The 21,240-nt window shown below is 42.4% G+C and overlaps 1 non-coding gene across 1 annotated transcript; it reads left to right on the top strand.

Annotated features, from left to right (window-relative positions):
• The first annotated feature begins 12,001 nt into the window (after window positions 1-12,001).
• Trnaa-agc (transfer RNA alanine (anticodon AGC)) lies at window positions 12,002-12,069 on the top strand. Its single transcript has one exon. It is a non-coding gene; the product is annotated as a tRNA-Ala (tRNA).
• Window positions 12,070-21,240: the final 9,171 nt, after the last annotated feature.

Genomic DNA, 21,240 nt, shown 5'->3' on the forward strand with positions numbered 1-21,240 from the left:
TGGATCTCTCTTACCTCCTGGAATTAGTGAAGGGAGCACGATTATTGTTGACTCTTTAAAGGAAGAGGATCAGCAGCAGGAGGAGGAGAAAGAGGACAAGGACAAGGAAAGACTATTTAGCCTTGGCTTCCTATTTCTATTGTCTCACAACTGTCATTACCAGGTCATTTTTCTTGATGTCAAATTCCCTGTGTTCTACTACAAATCCAGCTCCCTTTCTTATGCTTCAGATATGGGACAGATTTCTTGAGCTTAGTTAGTCTTTTACCCCCAAAGAATGTGCTTGGCAAAGTTATAAGGTGGATATCAGGAACTGATGATCATCTCTGCCCAGAGAGGCAAGCATGGAGGAAGAGAATCAGCAACTGATGATCAACACAGGCATCAGGGACAGAGCCAGCATGCAGGACACATCCCTCAGCCTTGTATTGTTCTCTGTTTTCCTTGGTGTCACAGGGAAAGAGAGTGTGAAATGAATATGAACTTTTTTTTTTTTTACCTCAGGCTCAGCTGAGAACTGCACAGGTGAGACCAGCATTGACACAAAGTTTCTATCTTATTATTATTAATATGGGGATAAAATCTAGGGCTGCAAGTATGCTAGGCAAGTACTTTAGCATTGAGTTACATCCCCAGCCCTATTTCCCAATCTTAAAGCAAGAATGCCTCATCAAATAAGAAAAAGGAGAATAGACAATTTAAAGCCAAGCTGTCCAACATGGTAATCACTAGCTATAAAGAGCCATTAAAGTTAGAATTAATTAAAACAAGATAAGATAAAAAATTCAGTTCCTGATTGCATAAGCTGTTTCAAAAGCTCATAGCACCCCAGCTACTGGTTACCACATTGGACAACACAAATGCAGAGCATTTCTATCATCACAAAAAGTTAGTCAGGCACACAGAAGGTAACATTGGGAAGTAATGGGTAGAAGCATGTGTGGGGCATACATTTTTGCTTTTGTCTGACACAGGCATAACAGGCTAGAAGGACAGATTATAGTTAGCTGAATGTGAGACTTGCTTATTCTTTCTCCCTGCAAGATAGATGAGTGGGCATAACTAGGGTTTGGCTAATTTGGAGTCCTAAGCTTGAAAGTCGAGGTCAGGGGAGTGAATCTCATGTGAAAAGGAGGCACCATGTATCTGCTGACTTCCTTTCAAGTGGAAATTCTCTTTCCAGAACCCAAGTGGCCTGGGATGCTCTGCCTCCATGATGCATATTCAGTAGGTGAGTCATGCAGAAGATGCTTTTCTAGGCAGGGATGGTAGGGTGTTTGTAATGGTTCAGCACCAGGCCAGCTGTCAAAAGCTAGATGAGAGATCAGGATGAGGGTGGAAGAATGGGAGTGTTGGGATGGTCAGAGTGGATCAGGAACTAGTCAGCCAATCAAAACCCTTTTGGGGAAATCACAACATCTCTGGAAAAAAAAAAAAATCAAAACCAAAAATCCTACCACCTTATTGAATGCTTCCATGTGTCACTCTTCCAATCAATTTATATAGATTAACTCATTTAATCTTCATAACAATAAAACAAACATTAAAGTATTTTATTCCTCAAAAAATTGAGGAACAAAAGAGGTAAAGTAACTTGCTCATCTAGGCAGCAACAGAACAGGGATTTCAAGGCAGGCTTTCTAGCCTCAGCATTGGCATTTGTGGCCATTACACTACAAGGCACCTGATGAGTCACCTTACTTCTGTCTGTGCTTTCAGATACCTCATATCTCCTGAAAGAGAATGGAGTCCTGGAGCTATGATGAGAAGTCCATTGGATGACATGGTTATTGAGCAAAGCTGATGTACATAAGAGAAGGGAGAGAAGCCACCAGCAAAATGAAGCTAACAGGGTTGCCACATACAGAAATCTGGGGTGTAACTGGGCATGGAAGCACATTCCTAGAATCCCAGCAACTTGGGAGATTGAGGCAGGAGAATGGCAAGTTCCAGGCCAGCCTGAGCAATTTAGGGAGACCCTATCTCAAAAAATAAAAAATAGGGCTGGGCTTGTGGCTCAGCGGTAGAGTGCTAGCCTAACAGTGTGAAGACCTGGGTTCGATCCTCAGCATCACATAAAAAATAAATAAAATAAAGGTATTTTGTTCAACTACAGCTAAAAAATAAATGTTAAAAAAAAAATAAGAGAGAATACACACTAGAATGCACTATCTTGCATTCAGAGGAAAGAACATTTGAGAATCTACCAAGAAGTCTGCAATTCAAGGAGGGAGCCCCCCTCACCAGACACTATCCCTGCTGACACATTGATCTTGGACTTATAGTCTCAGAACTGTGAGAAAATAAATTTCTAAAAAAATAAAAAAGGCCTATGACTGTAGCTCAGTGATTGATAGAGTGCCCTTGGGTTCAATCTCCAGTGCCAGGGAAAAAAAAGAATTCCAAGATGTGACTGTGACTACAGAGCATTTTAACTTAGTGTCCCCTTGTAGGCAGGGACCTTTTGCAACTATTATGTCCTGGTCACATAATAGTTGTGTTCTTAAGTTATTCTGGTGGGTCCACTGAGAATAACAAACTACAAAATGTTTCCACTTAGCCAGATGCTGTAGGAGTCCTAGAGAAATAAAAACATAATTTTTTTGTTTGTTTGTTTTCAGGCTGGGGGTGATCTTGGGCATTTAACCCAGGATACTGTACCACTGAACTACATCCCAGCACTATTTAATTTTTAAAATTTATTTATTTTTGTAAATAAATAAATTCTACTGAGGATTGAACTGGCCATTTTGAAACTGGGCAACTGTCACTTTGCTTATCATCTTGGAGCTGAGCTACCTCTCCGACCTTTTTTTTTAAGCTGTTGATAGACTTTTATTTTATTTACTTATATGCGGTGCTGAGAATTGAACCCAATGCCTCACACATGCCAGGCAAGTGTGCTACCACTGAACCACAGCCACAGCCCCTCCCCAACCCCTTTTATTTTTATTTTCAGGTAGAGTCTCAGTTGAAGCTCCTTGAACTTTGATCTTCCTGCTTCAGCCTCCTGAGTTGTTGGGATTACAGGTGTGTGCATCACTGTGTCTGGCAGTTTTTTCATTTTTTGTGTGTTCCCTGTTATTATTCTGAAATTCACCAATATTTTCATATTTTTCAAGGGAAAGAATTCAGCTTGTTATGAGTCTGATGAAATCAGTTTGCTTCTCTTCCCACCCCACTCCCTAAATAGGAATGGAGTTTTGTGGATTTTAACCAAGTGTTATGGGATGTCATGTGGAAGAGGAGTTAGATAGTTCTGTAGGCCTATCAAAGTCAAATTTCAGCCGAATCCAAAGATGACTTTCTCCTCCGAAGCTGTCCAAAGTGGGAATGGACTGCAGGAGTGAACTTCCCATTCCTGGATGTTCCCGCCAGCATAGAACAGAAGTTTCTCTAGAAGACACTGAGTTTTTCTTTTTTAAAAAAATTCCTCTTCTTTTCCTGCTCTTCCATGCCTCCTTTCCATTTCCCTGTCATCTTCACTTTTCACCACTTTGATTGCTGGATCTTGCAGGTAAGGAAGGAGGTGCTCCCAAATCTGCCCAGCAACAGCAGACGTCAACCGCTTCACCACCAGTAATAGGTTGCCAGGAGCCTTGGGGCAGGAGAAGAAGCAGAGATCACAAACCCTCTGAGTGAGGTGTCTGTGCTGGAGGTGTCTGTGCGCGGCCCATGGACCCTCAGTCCCTACTGGCAAAGCCTTTGTCCTTTTACTTTACACCCTCTGCCCTTGGTTACCTGCTTTTCCGCCGCTGCTTTCTCTCTTTTAATCCGGCCCAGAAGCCTGCATCCTGTAGTACTGGAACAGGAAGACCCAGTGGCCATTTTAGCACCCTAGTCCAGTCCCTGGGAGGAGGACCCACCTAGTGATGGCCCTTCTTTCACTAGAAGCTCCTGGAAAACGAGGGATGTGCATTTATCGCTATTTTGAAGCTGCGCAACCGTAGTAGTTTTCTTTATCATCTTGAAGCCTAGCAGTCACAGTTGATTTTTTTGTTTTATTTGTTCCTCTAGCAGAGAAAACTATATGAAAGGATTGATTATGTAATCTAGACTCATAATATCCTTATTTCAGAATATAGAGGACCTGGCATCAGCATAAGCCTGTAATGCTCAGATGCAAATACCAGCTCCCCACTTTCCTAGATGATGAAGGAACACTAATTAGCTGTCCTGTAAAAAGACTGGTGAACTCTTGCAGATAGTTTAAAGAAAACTCAGGTTCTTTATCTACAAATGGGGATTATACTGCTCACTTCATGTGACAGATTTCAATGTTTCAATGAGAGGAGGTACATAAAGTGCATAGGTAGGCCTATGTCTGATTCTCCAAAACAAAAAAGCAAAAAACAAAACAAAAAAAAAAAAAACAACTGTTGTAGAGAATGTCAATGTTGTACATAGAATGTCCGCCCATAAGTCATACATATGTCTTGTTAGGAATAGAGTAATGAAAATAATGAGGACTGACATAGCATAGTCTGTTGAAAGAACGAATGATAAATTAAAACATACACCTTTAAATCTCTAGGTTGTGGTTTTGCAAGCAGGTACCTTCTTGTATTCTAACACCTCTAGGTCAATATTTATATTATTTGTTTGTTTGTCTTGAGGGATGGAACCCGGGGCCTCACACATGCTAGGCAAACACTCTACCACCCAGCTCCTAGGTCAATATTTATACTTTTACTTGATCTGATGACACCAATTTGTTAACTATCAGTACAAACTATCAGGTTTGTACTTTTCATTTGATTCTTGATTAAGAACTCTGAGTCCTGATGAGCAACTTCAGGTATGTGTGGAAGTCTTCTTTTTCCCCAGTTTTGGGATTCAAACTCAGGTTCTCATGTATGGCAAGGGCTCTACCACTGAACTATATCCCCAGTCCTCTGGAGAGGTATTGGAGAGTCAGGAGAGAACCACACAAAACAGCTTTGGTTGCTTTTTTTTTTTTTTTTTTCAGGTGGGTGACTCTGGACTCTGCGATGGCACCGCAGAAGCCCACTGATGGCCAGGGCAGCGCTGTCCTAGGCAGACTCCAACTGTCCTTGCCTACAGAGGAGCAGATGCCCGCAGAGCCACGTGGCCACCTCGCTGATTCCACCCACCACAGCTTAGACAGGCAGCCGCAGGCCCAGTGCCTCAGCACCACATGACAAGGGGAGGCAGCCAGGGCACGGAGGGCCTGGTTCAGGAGCCCCAACCCCAGAGAGCCAGCGTCCTCCTGTGGGAGCTGTGACTCCTGCACAGCAGCTGGGATCACTGCATCACACTGACCCTGCACCACACTGACCTTGCACAGTGGGGTTCTCTCTTCCTACAGCCCTGTTTAAAGGGACCCTGCCTCCTGGACACTTGATGATGAATCCACACCACTGCCCCAGCCCTGCAGCAGAGGCACAAAGCAGCTCCTGTCTGTTCTCCTGGCTTGTGAGCAGCTCCCACGGACTCCTAAGGCAGCCATCTGAGGACGTGCCCTGGGGGGCTGCGAGGCCAGCACACCTGTCCGCAGAGCCTCTCCAGGTGTCCCTGAGAGCCATCACCCATTTGGCGGGACAGGAAACAGCTCAGACACAACCCAAGGCTTGCCTGAGTGATCTCAGTCCCCTGGGCCACAGCCAGTCACCTGCTGGCCCCCACCTCCTGCCTTCTGACCTCTGCACTGCCAGATCACAAGGCCTGAAGCAGGATGGAACCTGCAGCCACCAAACTCCAGGGAAAGGACAGCATCCGTGGTGGAAGACCTGGAAGGGGTGGTGCCATCTGAGCCCGGGTCCAGCAGACAGTGAGCACTAGGCAGAAGTCCAGCCCTCTGCACCCACCAGGTCCCAGGTCTGAACCTCCACCTGCTCCTCAAGGCTCACGATGCACAGTCCCTGCCAGGGTCGTTCCTCCTCTCCTCTTTTCACATAGCTACAGGGACTCTGCTTAAAGAGGGGCTTAACACAGGGCAGTCGGGGAGCCACCATCTGGACATATGGGCAGGACAGATGCTGGAAAGAAGGAAGAGGAAGACCACTATCTTCTCCCCCAGGGCGGACTGCATAGTGAGAGGAGAAGGCAGCAGATGTCCATGAGAGTGACCAGAACTCAAACCTCAAGGGATGGCTCCATGGAAGGCCGTCTGAGATGGGCTCCAGAGGGGACCTGAGAAAGGTGTCAATCCTGAGGAGCTGAGGCATTTCAGGCAGGGAGAACATCACATGCAAAGGCCCTGGAGCCAGACAGCACACACTGTATTTACTGCCTCTGTGAAAGGGAGAGGGGCTTCGGGATGGGGTCTGGACACTGTCATGGACATGGACCTGCCCGAGCGTGTGAAGAGAAAGGGGAGGACGAGGACAAGTGTGGCACACACATGCTACAGAGGGTGGCATCTGCACCAGGTGCAGAGGATCTGGAGGCTGTGGCAGAAGTCGGGTGAGACTGGAAGGGACTGGGCCAGCTCCCTCTGTGGGCTCCCTACAGGTGTGTGGCTTGGAGTGCTCATGGCTGAGCTGTCTGAGCAGGACAGGAGGGGCACCCCATCCAGCACCCCAGAGTCCCCCGACCCCGACCTCTGCTCCCTTTGGGTCACCTGTGGGCAGCACTGCCCTCCATCCACAGCCACCCATAAGTACATCTTGCCACCTCTCCCTCAGAATCACACCACCCACCCACTGCAGCCTCAGGGAGGCCAGACAGTGCCAGTTGACCCAAAGGTACTGATCACTGACCACCCCAATGGCTCACAGCAAGAATGATACTCAAACCTAACCACACACACCAACCCCTGCAGCCCACTCAAGACCCCACATGCTCCCCCAGCATTCCTCAGGAGGCCCCAGAGCCAGCGTGACCCAAGCCTGCCCCTCGGCCTGGGCCTGGGCCACTCTCTGTGGGTGTGCAGGAAGCACTGGCCGGGCCTGGCCTGAGCCTTGTCTGAGCCACGGGAAGGAAGGAAGCCCCTGGGCTCCAGTCCACTCGGCCCTGCCTTTTAGCTTTCCTGACCCTCAGCCATGACTGGACTCCTAAGCCAGCCTCCCATCATGGCCCTCCTGGTCATCTGCCTCGTATTGTTCCAAGTTCATGCGTGGTTTGGGGTTCTGTGTGCTGGGATGGGACCCAGGGCCCACACTCCAGGCAAAGGCTCCACCACTGAGCTGCACTCCAGCCCTTTTTATTTATTTACATATTTTTTGAGACAGGGTTTCACCAAGTTGCCCAGGCTGCCCTCAAAACTGTGAGCCTCCTGCCTCAGTCTCCTGCCTCACTGGGATCACAGATTATGGGTAAGCACCAGTGCACTTGGCTTCCGTGCTCATTTTAAGATCTGACAGAGCTTGCTGTTGACCGGCCTTTGCTGCCGCCCTGACCCCAACAGAGCATGAGTAAGGCCGAGAGCAGGCCTGTGGCGCCATCTGTGTGTCCTCAGAGCCCGCAGAAGACATGCTCCACACTGGCGCCTGTTGACGGGATGGAAATCACTGAAGAGAGGACAGTGCCTCCCCCCACAGGGTCCTTCCTCAGCTCAGCAGGAATAGCTGGGTCTCTGTCTGCTTGGCCAGGGCAGCCAGGAGACCTGCGCCTGGGAGGCCTGCGCAGAGCGTGGGACAGGACTGACACCCTAGGCCCATGCTGCTAGCACTGGGGACCTCCTGTAAATTTGGGCCACTTCTGATAGGCAGATGTGGGAGGGTGTGCAGCCAACCTAGGGCAGCCCTGGGTCCTGCTGGTCTCTCCTCCCCACTCTCCTCCTCTCCCCTCCCAACTGGGGAACCACTCTTGGTTTTGGTTGCTTTTTAAGAGTCAGATACTGAGTTCCTTAGGGCTGACCTCAAACTTGCAATCCTCCTGCCTTAACCTTCTGAGTTGCTGGGATTACAGGTGTGTGCTACCGTGACTGGCTGAGTTAGTGCCTTTCCTCCATCTTTCCTTACTTTCGCTTAGTGGTTTTACTCATGTCCACTTCCACAGCTTCCAAGATTCTAAAAAGCCAGGACCTGAATCCTTCCTGTGTCGCTTTCCTTTCTGCTCCAGAAAGAGGACACATTGATTTTTCTCACCAGTAGCAATCCATCATCTCTTTATATCTGTTAGATGCTTCTGGACTTGCAGCACTCACCTCTGGGAGTTACTCAATAATCTTCCCAGTGTCAGACATGAAAACTGAGGTCCAGATTTAAAAATATTGAACACAACCAAGTTAAATCACACTTAGTCATTTTTCACAACAGCCCTTTTGATTAATCAGAGTAATTTGGTTTCCATTTGCCCTTGATTCTCTGCAGCCTTCTGAATGGTTGGTATTGGCAAGTCAATGGATAAAGAAGGCATGTGAGTGTAGCTGGTCATTGTGGGGTACACTTGTAATCCCAGCCATTCCAGAGGCTGAAACAGAAAAATGGCAAGTTCCAGACCAGCTTGGGCAACTGTGTGAGACCCTATATCAAAATAAAATTTACAAAGGGCTGGGATGTATCCCTGTGGTAGAGCACTGCCTAGCATGCATGAAGCCCTGGGTTCAATCCCTAGTACCTCTTAAAAACAAGAACAAAAACAAAAAAAACTCACACATAGTTACAGGTTTATCCCATAAAAGTTCTTGTGGAAGGCAAAAAACCTCTATTATGTTAAGTTATATGTATATTTGCCTGTAATATTTTTAATATGCTTCTTGACACTGTTGATTCAGTTACTGGTTTAGTAATATCATAAGGCTTGAACTGGTTTAATATGTTACTACTATCACTCAGAGAAGCAGGAGAACTTTGTAAGGAGCCTGGTAAACTGCAAAGGAACTCAAACCCTTAAAATTTGTGGGTGGAGTTGAATGTGGATATGTGGGTGATTAGGGGTGGGCACAGTGATTTAGGATTTGTTCTGGTTATCCTTCTGGGATGATCTTGAGACATTTACAGGCATTTCAACTAGCCCAGCGCAGCTTTCTGCTTAATTGGGGTTCCTCAGGGCTGTATACTATTATATTTAAATCAAGGCCAAGAGACTGCCTTGAGGCTCACCAGAAATAGAGTATTTACTTTTTATTGCGCTCACTGCTTGATATATTTTCACAGTGAGCATATGGCCTTTATAATAATGATTTTTTTAAAAACAAACAAACTTGAAAAAGCATTTGTTTCTTAGAAATGGTCAATTTCTGAAGAGATCTAAGCTTCCTTTGTAACTAGTGCCATCTAATGGTTAAGGTAAGTTATTGCTCTGAATTTGGTCACAGGCACAGGGAAGGATGCTGGAAAATTCAATATTGAAATGTCAAAGGGGAGGGGGAGACACAGCATACAAAAATCACTCCGTAAAATTGTACTCAGTTTAGGGAGCCGGGGTTGTGGATCAGTGGTAGAGCGCTTGCCTAGCATGCATGAGGCACTGGGTTTGATCCCCAGTACCACATAAAAATAAATAAAAAAAAGATATTGTGTCCATCTATAACTAAAAAAAAAAAAAAAAAAAAGGGCTGGGGATGTGGCTCAAGCAGTAGGGCGCTCGCCTGGCATGTGTGCAGCCCAGGTTCGATCCTCAGCACCACATACAAACAAAGATGCAGCCACAAACTAAAAAATAAATATTAAAAATGTTAAAAAATTCTCTCTCTCTAAAAAAAAGAAAAAGAAAAAGGAAGTGATAAGATTTAAAAAAAATTTTAAAAAGTTGTACACAGCTTTTATTTGCTGAAATAGTAACACTCCAATTCACTTACCTCTAAGGACATCCAAGGACTTGGTGGTAAAACATACCATTTGAATGCCAATTGAAGGAGTACTAATTTGTGTTCATTTGAAATTTTTACATTCTTAAAGCATGTTTCTACCATTGTATCTGTTTCTCACAGCAGTATGTTAGATAATCAGATAAACTAATTTTATTCTCACTTTAAGAAACCAAGGCCAGAGGAGATGTAATGAGTCAGCCAGGTGATTACTGTCATAGCAAGATCCAGGACCCAAGGTTACCCAACTGGCGGATTTTCCAGGTGTTTATGCTATAGGATATCTCTCCTATATCTATTGTGAGGTGCCAGAGAGTAATCCAAGGGGAAGGGGAATTAATTATTTTTCTCTTATTTGAATTCTGCTCTATAATATAAATTTCTTTCCCAGAGTGGTTGCACTAATATATATTCATGCTAATAGCATATATATCAGACTTCATTGTCAACACTTGATTTTATCAGATTTTTTTTTTTTTTTACTTTTTTGTATTTAACAAACCCTTAGTGTAAAATAGTATTTCATTTATTTTGTTTGTCAGAGCTAACAATTTTTGAGAGCCTCTGTGGGCTAGGCACTTTTACATACATGAGTATCTCCTATAATCCCCATAGCAACACCAGGAGGTATATATTATTATTCCTATTTAAGAATGGGGAAAGTGAGGTACTAAGAGGCTAAAGCAATGCTTGGTAGATCTTAGAGTGCTTGTAATGGGGTACATATTGACGATTACAGGACTACAGTCTGGAGCAGCATTCAGAGATGGTAAAGACCCAAGAGTCTGAGTATAGGATTTGGAAAGGAGGTTCCTGAAAGAAAAAGGGGAGCATCTTTTAGCTTGCTGCTTCTGACATCTTGGTTATTGGTGGAGGGAAGTGAGAAAGTACATATTCTGGGCTGGGAAATTCAAAAGACTCCATATTTCTGTTTCTAAATCAACCACAAAAATTCAATAAATGCCTCCTACACTTGTAACACTATACACAAACATTTTTCATTTTTTTCCCTTGATTTCCCTGTGTCTTAGAGGCCTGGATCATATCTGTGAATTTCTCTCTCATAAAAAATTACTATTTTTTTTTTTTTTCAGTGTATAGAGCACTTTATCTTGGTTAAGGCTCATGATATTGGATTTTTTTTTTTTTTTTTTTTTTGCACTGGGGATGGAACCCAGGGCCTTGTACGCGCTAGGCAATGCTCTCTCTGCTACTGCATGACATCCTCAGGCCTTTTTATTTTGAGATAGGGTCTTTCTAAATTGCCCAGACTGGCTTTGAGTTTGCAATCCTGCCACATCAGCCTCAGCCTTCCCTCAGGCTTCCAAGTAGTTGGGATTATAGGCAGATGCCATTTGGCCTGATCTTTTTTATTTTTTAATAGGTAAGGAAACTGAAAATCAGAGAGGGTAAGTTGCTCACTATAATGGCTGCTGCTTCTAGGATGCTGCAGCAGATTTGATTCTAGTGTTTTTTGTTTGTTTTGTACTGGGGATTAAACCTAGGGGTGCTTTACCACTGAACTATATCTCCAATACCCTCCCACACACACCTTTTTGAGACAAGGTCTCACTAAGTTCCTCAATCTTGTGATCCTCCTACCTCTGCCTCCTGAGTTGCTGGGATTACAGGCCTGCACCACTCTGTCTAGCTGATTTTAGATTTGTTTGTTTGTTTGTTTGCTTGCTTGCTTGTTTTGTGGTGTTGGGGATCAAACCCAGAACATCAATCATGCTAGGAAAGTGCTCTACTACTGAGCTATTCCCCCAGCCCTCTAGTTTTTTTTTTTTGTTTTGTTTTGTTTTTTATTCTTCTGGAAGAATTACCTAAATTGCATTGTCTATGAAACAATTACATAACTGAGAAAGTGGGCATGACAGTAACCTATTGTTCATTCCCCTCCCCACAAGTAAGGAAACACAACCCTCAGCATTCTCTTTACTTCTCCACTGAAAATACATGTGAAAAAGACTACATATAAATAAACAGGATATACTATAGGTGTACTTTACAATATGGTATAAAAATGTTCTTATAACTATGTTTTTATAAATTGAATAATCTACACCTCATCTGATAAACCTGAAGTTTGATAAATAGAAATTTATTCTATTATAAATCTCTTTGAAACAAAGTAATTTTATTTCTAATTTATATTTATTGGACTCACTCAAAGACACATCCACCCTGCCCTTGAATTAAAAGCAAACTAATTCTCTGAAAAAAGTTCCAAACTTTTTCTTCTCTAAGACTGAAATAACTTCAAGATAGAATTTGGGGCTAGGATTGTGGCTCAGTGGTAGAGTGCCTGCCTAGCATGCATGAGGCACTGGGTTCGATTCCCAGCATCACATAAAAAACCTAAATAAACAAAATAAAGGTATTGTGTCCATCTAAAACTAAAAATATAAATATATAAAAAATAACTTGGAGATAATGTGAGACCCATTAGTGCCCAGAGGAGAAAATCACTCAGGAGTTAAATTCAAGAACAGTTTCAGAAGGCCGGCTTATTGCAGTTTGAAACATTTTCATTGTCCTCCCTCATGAGTTCATTCATCCTCTCTCCCACACACTAACCCCAGCTCACTTTGTACTCTTGGGTCATAGGCCTCAAGAATTAGGGGCAACATTACCCCCAAACTCATTAGAAAAATGTTGGTAAGAAGCTAACAGATTCAGGGACACTTGCTTGGTACATTCCTCCTGCTGTTTTATGTTTTCCCCCTGGTGGCTTCACTTGGGTTGGGCATGGCAAGTCTTCAGTTCTAGGATTTAGGGAAGAAGCACAGGAGGAGGATGAAAGAAGACTCCTTGGCCAGTCTGCCTTGTTGGTGACTTGACAGCAACCAGAGACAAGAAAGTAAAGTTTCCTTTTATGGTCCATCAGATTATGGTATCCTTTTTTTTTTTTTTCTTTTTCTTTTTTATACTCTATCATCCTACTTGTAGTTATCTGGACGGAATAAAAGTTGGCTCCAGGCACAGATGGAAATTCTCCACCTGCATCCCTAATTTCATAGCAAAATCTTAGGATAAAGATCAAGGAGAATGATCCTTGGATGGACGCTATAAGAGAGCAAGCAGAGGGATGGGGTAGAGCTCAGTGGTAGAGCGCTTGCCTAGCATGTGTTGAGGAACTGGGTTTAATTCTTAGCACTGCATAAAAATAAATAAATAAGGCTGGGGATATAGCTCAGTTGGTAGAGTGCTTGCCTTGCATGCACAAAGCCCCAGTATGCATGCATGCATAAATAAATAAATAAACAAAATAAAGATATTGTGTCCATCTACAACTAAAAAAAATATTTAAAAAAATAAAGAGAGTGCAAGAAGAGTGATAAGACCCTCTTCCTAGTAACAGCTGGCTGTGCTAGTAGTCCAACTTGTGTTACCATTACTGCTGCCATATGGAGTAGAACTTATGCAAGCACTAGAAATCTTAACTGCATAGCCACTGGAGGACTCATGGGCAGTGGAGGGGGATGCACAGAATTCCTGCTGGGCCTAATGCTGGTGAGGAAGCTTCCGCTGGCTGAGTAGTAAGATAAGGATATGGGGCACACAAACATCATTGACAGCAAAGTGACAACACCTACAAATAGGGTGAATAAACAAAGATGAAAAGAAAATGCAGATAAATGCTAGATAAGTATCTGAAGAGGACTCTGTCTGCAACCCAGCCAAAGCCCTGCTCTATGGCAGGGTGAATCTATTCCCCAAAAAAAACTCTTATCAGGTAATGATTACCCAGTGTATTCATCCACAGCAGCATCAAATATGCACAGAGGACTCTTGAGAAGACAGACCCCTAGATGACTTGGAGATGCTTTCCAAAGCTGCCCATTGAGCTGAGCAGGATCTCTGGAACCAGTGTCTTTCATCTTTGCTTATTATAAGTAAGACATAGGACAGATTATTAAACATGTGTTGAGTTCCATTCTACCCACTTATGAAATGGAGGTAATAATATCGATGTCAGAGAATGTCAGAAGGAGCCAAACAATCTACACAACCCCAAACAGGTTATAGCAAAATAAATGCTATTATTTTTATACAGTATCTTGTGTGCAGAATGTGCCACTATTAAGAACCATAGAAAAAAGCTTTCCATTTCACCAACACCTAGCAGGATTTTGACAAATAATACCTTTGACAAAGAACTACCTAGTTGCACTATTTGTTACATTTAGATCTACACAGAAACAGAATACTTCAATGGTGAATAATTTACAAAGAACTCTCTCTTTCTCTCTTGTAATTCTTTCAACTCTTTCTCCACTTGTCAGACAAGAAGACAAAAGCTCAGAACATTTATAGGAGGCTAATAGTTTTGGAAAGTGGTGTGAAAACTAATCTTTGAGTCTGAAAAGCATTTTGGTTGGTTGATCTGTGTGTGTGTGTGTGTGTGTGTGTGTGTGGGGGGGGGGGGGGGTGCTGGGGATTGAATCTATTGTCTTATGCATGCAAGGCAAGCACTATCAACTGAGCTATATCCCCAGCCCTGGTTGGTTGCTTTTTTATTAAGCTTCTAACCAGGTGACAGGTACCTCACAGCTCTTGTAGTGGGCAACACATCCAAGATTCTTGCCCTCGTGGAAGTTAGTACCAGTCAGAAGGGAAGATATTAAATAAATTATTCTGTAATTATTTTAACTACCACTAAGATAAGTTTTTTGGTTTGTTTGTTTTTTGTAATACTGGGGATCAAACCCAGGGCCTTGTGCATACTGGGCAAATGCTCTATTTTACGGAACTACATCCTTGGTTACTGAGATAAAGGTTTTTTTCTTTATGAGTAGCAGGGATTGAACTCAGGCGCACTTAGCCACATCCCTAGATCTATTTTGTATTTTATTTACAGACAGAGTCTCACTGAGTTGCTTAGCACCTCGCTTTTGCTGAGGCTGGCTTTGAACTCACAATCCTCCTGTCTCAGCCTCTTGAGCCACTGGGAATACAGGCATGTGCAGGCTGAGATAAAGGTTTTGAATGATGTGTACTATGAGGGTGGCTAGTAGGATGTGGGGTATCAGGGGTCTAATTCCCTGGAGAATTCAGGAAAAGTTTCATTGAGGTGACATTTAAGCCATTAGAGAGATGCTGTGTCAAAATCAAAAGAACTGAGGAGGTAGCTCAGAAGTAGAACACTTGCTTAGCATGTGTTCTGGGTTCACATGAAGATGGCCTGAGGAAGAGGCTGAGGAGGGCATATCCAGAAAGAGAGAACTAGTGTGCTTGGTTGCTGAGTTGAAAGAGCAAGTCTAACGAACTGCAATTGGGCCAGGCCTGGTAGCACAGGCCTATAATCCCAGCAATTAAGGGGAGGTTCACAAGTTCCAGGCCATCCTGGGCAATTTAGTGACACCCTGTCTCAAAATATAAAATGAAAGGAATGAGGATGTAGCTCAGTGGCAGAGTGCCTCTGGGTTCAAACTCCAATACCAGGAAAATAAACACACAAAACAATCTGCAATCAGGCCAGAATGGCTAGAGCATAGCCAGCAAGGGAGACCTGGCTTTGAGATCCAGCTCTGCTATTTATTGGCCGTGGGACTTTGGGCAGGTCCTTTATCTGAGCTTTAGTCTTCCTGTCTGAGAAGTGGAGATATTGCCGTACAGAAACAGCTGAAACAATTAGGAGAATGTGAGAGTTCTTTGTAAATTATGCACCATTAAGGTATTCTGTTTCTGTGCAGATCTAAGTGTAACAAATACTGAAAGCATCTGAAGGTGTGTATGAGTCATGCGGGCTTTTTAGAATTTCAGAGTGATGGTTTGGAAAGATAGGGAAGGAAGAGTAAATTCAGCAGGTGTTTGTTTACTCTCAATTGCTAAAAGAAGCTCTTGCTTCACATCTGTTCCTGGCTTTCTCCTCTGCTAGGATCCAAATGGCGTATGGTATTCTCTGGGATAGTGCAGGACCCATCTGCCCTGGTATAATAGGGTCATGGGTATGGATGCAATTAGATTTGCATTTAAGGCCTGATGGAATCCTTGCTGGCAGTTTGATGGTATTTTTATGGATAGAATTTCCAGTCTTTTGCCTCAAATTTGTTCATTTTACTCCAAAACATTGATTTGTAAATATCTTCTCATGTTTGTAAACTTAGTTCCACACATTTTTTTTTTCTTTCTTTCAGTACTGGGGATTGAACCCAGAACACATGCTAAGCAAGTGTTCTACTTCTGAGCTACCTCCTCAGTCCTTTTGATTTTATTTTGAGACAGCATCTCTCAAATTGCCCAGGCTGGCATGAAAGTTTAGATCTTCTTGCCTTAGCCTTCAGAGTAACTGGGATTGCAGGCATAGGCCACCACGCCCAGCCCACACATCCTTTTTCTGCAATTCTGCAATTCTCAATATGCTGAAAACGTTAAAGTTTTGTTTCTAACACATTTGGTGGCAAAATCTGGCCTGACATACATTCATTTTGTGGAAAAACCAAATGTGAAGCTATCGTAGTCTTTGTGTACACCAAAAGTCTTACCTTTAATTCAGAAATATAATTGTGCTTATTGTGGGCTTCAGATCTGCATACCTATATTAAGTGATGAATTTTTCAGCATCCTGTAAACTTCTCATAGAAAAATCTGGGCGGTACATCTTTTTACTCTGAGTATTATTTGCCTAGTGTGCTTTGAACAAATGAACAATCATTATAGGTACCTCTGTTGAACACAATGAAAGAGAGAAATCTGTTACAGTAAAATAAACAAATGAAAACTCTACCAACCAATTGCACAGTCTATGATACATATGCTTTTTAGATTGGTGTGAATAATTATGTAATTTATATCAATATACAATTAATTATTTATTTAATTAAACACAATACTTTTAAATTTTGAATTCTTAAAATAATCTAATTTTTTTTACAGTTACTATAGTAGCGATTTCATATAACTTGTGTTTATGTGAATTGAATCGTTTCTGTTAACTTGACCTCATGTACCTCAAATTGTAGAAGAAGAGACAAATAAGCTTACTACTTTCCTTTTTATTGCTTAGGTTAATTACATTGTGTTCATTCACTTATATAAGGGTTTACTTATGGCTGAGCTCAGTGGCATACACCTATAATCCCAGGACTTGGAGCACTGAGATGAGAGGATTACAAGTTCACAGCCATCCTCAGTATTAAATAAATAAATAATAGTTTACTTATGGAGAAATTATTTATAGAGACAATTCACAGTGTCAAGTTTGCAATCTGTTTATTGACTCTGAGTACTCTTAAGATGGTGGCAGAGATACTGGGCATCTTGTCAGTGGGGAAGGTCACTGTTAGAACAGGTATTTTCACAATGTGGCTTTTTTATTTTACCGAACTTTGTGAATTTCAGACAAGGGTCTCCTTTACATGCCTGTACAGATATAATAGCAATAACTTTGTAACTTCCTGTCCCTGTACTAGGACAAAGAACCAAGACCAAAAGTGTCAAGAATTGTACACCTGCTATTCTTTGAATGTTTGTGTCTGTCCCCTGAATTAGTTTGTTGAAACCCAATTCCCAATGAGATGGTATTAAAAGGTGGGACATTTTGGGAGGTGATCAGTGTCCTTATAAAGAGGCCCTTGGGAGCTTGTATGCCCCTTCCACCTGTGAGGACAGAGCTAGAAGGTACCATCTGAGGCAATGGACCCTCACCGGACAGAATCTGCTGGTGCCTTGAGGATGAGTTCCAGCTTCTAGAAATGTCATTAATAAATTTCTATTTTTTTAAGTTACCCAATCTAAGACATTTTGTTATAGTGGCCCAACAGACTAAGACAAAAACCAAACTAGAATTGTGCATGAAGAACAATTGAGGGGATTTGGTAGAGATTTTCCTCAATCCCTTTTGTTCTTCTGGCCCAGTCATTGGTCATTCTTCCCTCCCTCCTTCCCTCCCTTCCTTCCTTCCTTCCTTTCTTTCTTTTTGAGCTAGGGCAGGGCTAGTGCTTTTAAGTCAAGCACTCTATCAACTCAGCTATATCCCAATCCCTGGCTCAGTCATTCTGAGTGCCTACTTCTATGGAGAAAGGAAGAAAGAAAACACACAAATGAAAAATGAGGGGAAGGGTTAAATAGGAAAGTGTTAGTGATAGTAAAACATGATGGAAAGAGTTTAAGCCCTTATTATAAAGCCAGAGTGACCCTAGAGTCTAAATAACTTCAATGTTCATTCCCTGCCCCCCCGCCCCCCATACTAGGGCTAGAACCCAGGGCACTCTACCACTGAGCTACATCTTCAGCCTTTTCTGTTTTTTATTTTGAGGTAGGGCCTTGATAATTTGCTGAAGTTATCCTTGAATTGAGATTCTCCTGCCTCAGCCTTGTGAGTCTCTGATATTGGCTCAATGTTTGATATTTATAACACCTTTGCCTCATACATTTTTCTAAATAGCAAGAGCTGTGCAGAGGAACTGGGGATGTTATCCAGTGGTAGAACACTTGCCTAACATGCACAACACTGTGGGTTTGATCTCCACCACAGTGTATATGTGGTGGGTGCTGAGTAGGTTAGATAACTGTTCCTGAAGACAGGAACCTCAATAGGACAGGACACATATATCTTCTGTTCATAAACTGGCCACTGTTACTTCAAGTGAGAAAGCAGCAGGGAAGTATAGACAGAAGAACAGTATGACTTTTGATAGAGAATGCCTTGTGGTGGGTATTGGTGAGAGTCTTAAAATTAAAACTCGGAATTCAGTGCAAAGAATTTAGAAATAGACTAACAGACTTGAGATCAGGTATTGACTCTGTTAACTTTATAGTTGTGTGACTTCTGACTTGCTTTTTTTCTCTAAATCATAGTTTACTCAGCTCCAAATTAAGTACATGAATATCTACTTTGTGTGAGAATTAAATTAGATGTTCCCTGAAGAGTACCTAGCATCTAGCTGATCATCAATAAGTTGAACTACTTTGATTAATATATTTTCAGGGCTCTGCAATATTAATTTCTGGGCTATAGGCTCTCAGGGGTGGGCAGAAGATTAGGCAGAAAAGAGGAAGAAGGAAAGTATGGGAAATAAAATGAACAAGATTAGCCATTCTCAAGCAATCTGAATAGGAGCTCCACCATTTCCATACACCACAGTAAAACTCTAAAAGCAGATGGCATTGCCAAATGCACAAAGTTTTGAGAGGAGGATAGGATCAAGCCCAGGGAACTTTCTAGAGGAGAAAAGTTTTGTTTGATGTGAAGGAAAAGAAGGAAGTGGAGGGCTGGAGATATAGCTCAGTGGAAGAGCACTTGCCTAGCTGTGAGAGGTCCTGGGTTCCATCTCTAGCACCATATCATCCCCTCCCCCAACAAAAACAAATTGGCTCTGGGGAGGGTAGAGTCAGGATACTGAAGTAGGGTGGTGTTGGTGATGGTAAGGAGGACCTCAATAAATGTCCTAAGAAATAGGACCAGGAATCCTGAAAGTGACATTGGAAAATGAAGAAGTGTGAAAGGAGAAAATTAAAGCTACTGGTGGATTTAAAGGGTGAGCAGTTTGTACCGTGAGCATAATTGGAGCTCCTGTCTGCACTCTCAGATGCCTCTGTCCCAGTGAATAATAGATTTTGGTTACATTGATTCAACTTGCATGGGAAGGTTTTTAAAAATAAATTCTAAAAATGATTTATAATTTTCACACTTGTGAAAATTTTGAACAAATGTTGAACAAAAAAATTATACAATAATTCATAACCCAGGAGCAATGATCTATTTTCTTCTAGCTTTTTTTAAAAATTTTTTTATTAGTTGCTCAAAACATTACAATGATCTTGACATATCATACATTTGATTCAAATGGGGTACGTAATCTTAATCTTATTTTTCCGCATGAACAGATTGCAGGATCACATTGGTTATACAGCCACGTTTATACATAGGGCCATACTAGTGTCTATTGTATTGTGCTGCCTTTCTATCCCCCAATTCTTTCTACCCAATCTACTGTGACACGTTTCTCTCTCTTTTTTCTTCCCCCTCACACCATCTTATATGTAATTTTGCATAACAATGAGGGTCTCCTACCATCTTCCGTGCAATTCCCCTTCTCTCTCCCATTCCCACGCACCTCTCATCCCTATTTAATGGTAATCTTCTTCTCATGCTCTTCCTCCCTGCTCTGTTTTGAGTCGCCCCCCTTATATCAAAGAAGACATTCTGCATTTCTTCTAGCTTTTTAACATCTGTATTTACCACAGTTGTACACATCCCATATCTTATCTCCCCTCCCCCAAATTCTCATACTTTCCCATATCAATATCATTTGATACTCTTTCAGACATGTTTTCAAAACTGTTCATTTGAATGGGCACATTCTAATTTATGGAGTCAGTGTTTGTGATTTGGACATTAATATTGTTTCCTTTTCTGATTTAGCACCAGCAGTATGGCAATGAATATCACTGAACTTTCAATTTCATGGACTATCTTTTCAAGGAGGAGTCTTTTCTTTTATAACCCTCATTCCAGGAAAGACTTCAGGGAAGCCAGAAACAAGTTGCAAGAATGAATGACCAGATAAGGTGTGTGTGTGTGTGTGTGTGTGGGGGGTATTGGGGTTTGAACCCAGGGACGCTCTACTGGCTAGATTCCTGGCTCTTTATTTTATTTTATTATTAATTTTTTTAGTTGTTTATAGACCTTTATTTTATTTTTATATGCGGTAGTGAGATTCGAACCCATTGCCTCACACATGCAAGGCAGTGTGCTACCACTGAGCCTGAGCCCCAGCCCCTTTTATTTAATTTTTAATTTTTCTTTTTTTGGTGCTAGGGATTGAACCCAGGGCTTTTTGCATGTGAGGCAAGCACTCTACCATCTGAGCTATATCCTCAGCCCTTTATTTTTAAGACAAGGTCTAAGTTGCCCAGGCTGGTCTTGAACTTGTGATCCTCCTGCTTCAACCGCTGAAGTGTGGGATTATAGGTGTGTAACACTATGCCTGGCTAGATAAGGCTCTTGAAAGCTGGTTTGTGGCTCCGGAGAGTTCACATGCTCAGGTACTCCCCTGTAGAATGGCCTGCTGAGTCTAGGAAGTAAGTACTCTGAGCAAACAGGAGCACTGAGGGATAGTGTACTGCCAGACAGACAGACCAGTCTGCAGAGTGGGCAGTCAGGAAACTTCCCCAAGCAATATGGGAAACTTCTCATCATCATGACATTTTCCCTGGTGTTAATAATTTTAACTTAGTTGATAATTATATTTATTTGGTTCTGTCCTGCTGAAAGGACAGACCACTCAGAGGAGGGTGACTATCATTTTGAGTAGTTAGAAATCCTTCCCACTCTCTTCTGCTCTTTTCTAGTTCAATGGCTCTCAACCTCTCCCTAGAGAACATTCTGAAACTTCAGAGGTTTCCTTTCTCTAATTACAGTGGTGGACGGGGGCACTATTGTCATTTATTGGCAGGGCATGGGCATAAGCTATTCTTCAAAGCACAGTTTACACAATGAAGAGTTGTCCTTCATCCAGAGTCTCAGAAGTCTCCTAGGACATTCATGTACGTAAAAACTCATGTTTAATTATCTG

The sequence above is a fragment of the Callospermophilus lateralis genome, chromosome 6 (genome assembly GCF_048772815.1).
Source record: "Callospermophilus lateralis isolate mCalLat2 chromosome 6, mCalLat2.hap1, whole genome shotgun sequence".
In the NCBI taxonomy this organism is placed as follows: Eukaryota; Metazoa; Chordata; class Mammalia; order Rodentia; family Sciuridae; genus Callospermophilus; species Callospermophilus lateralis.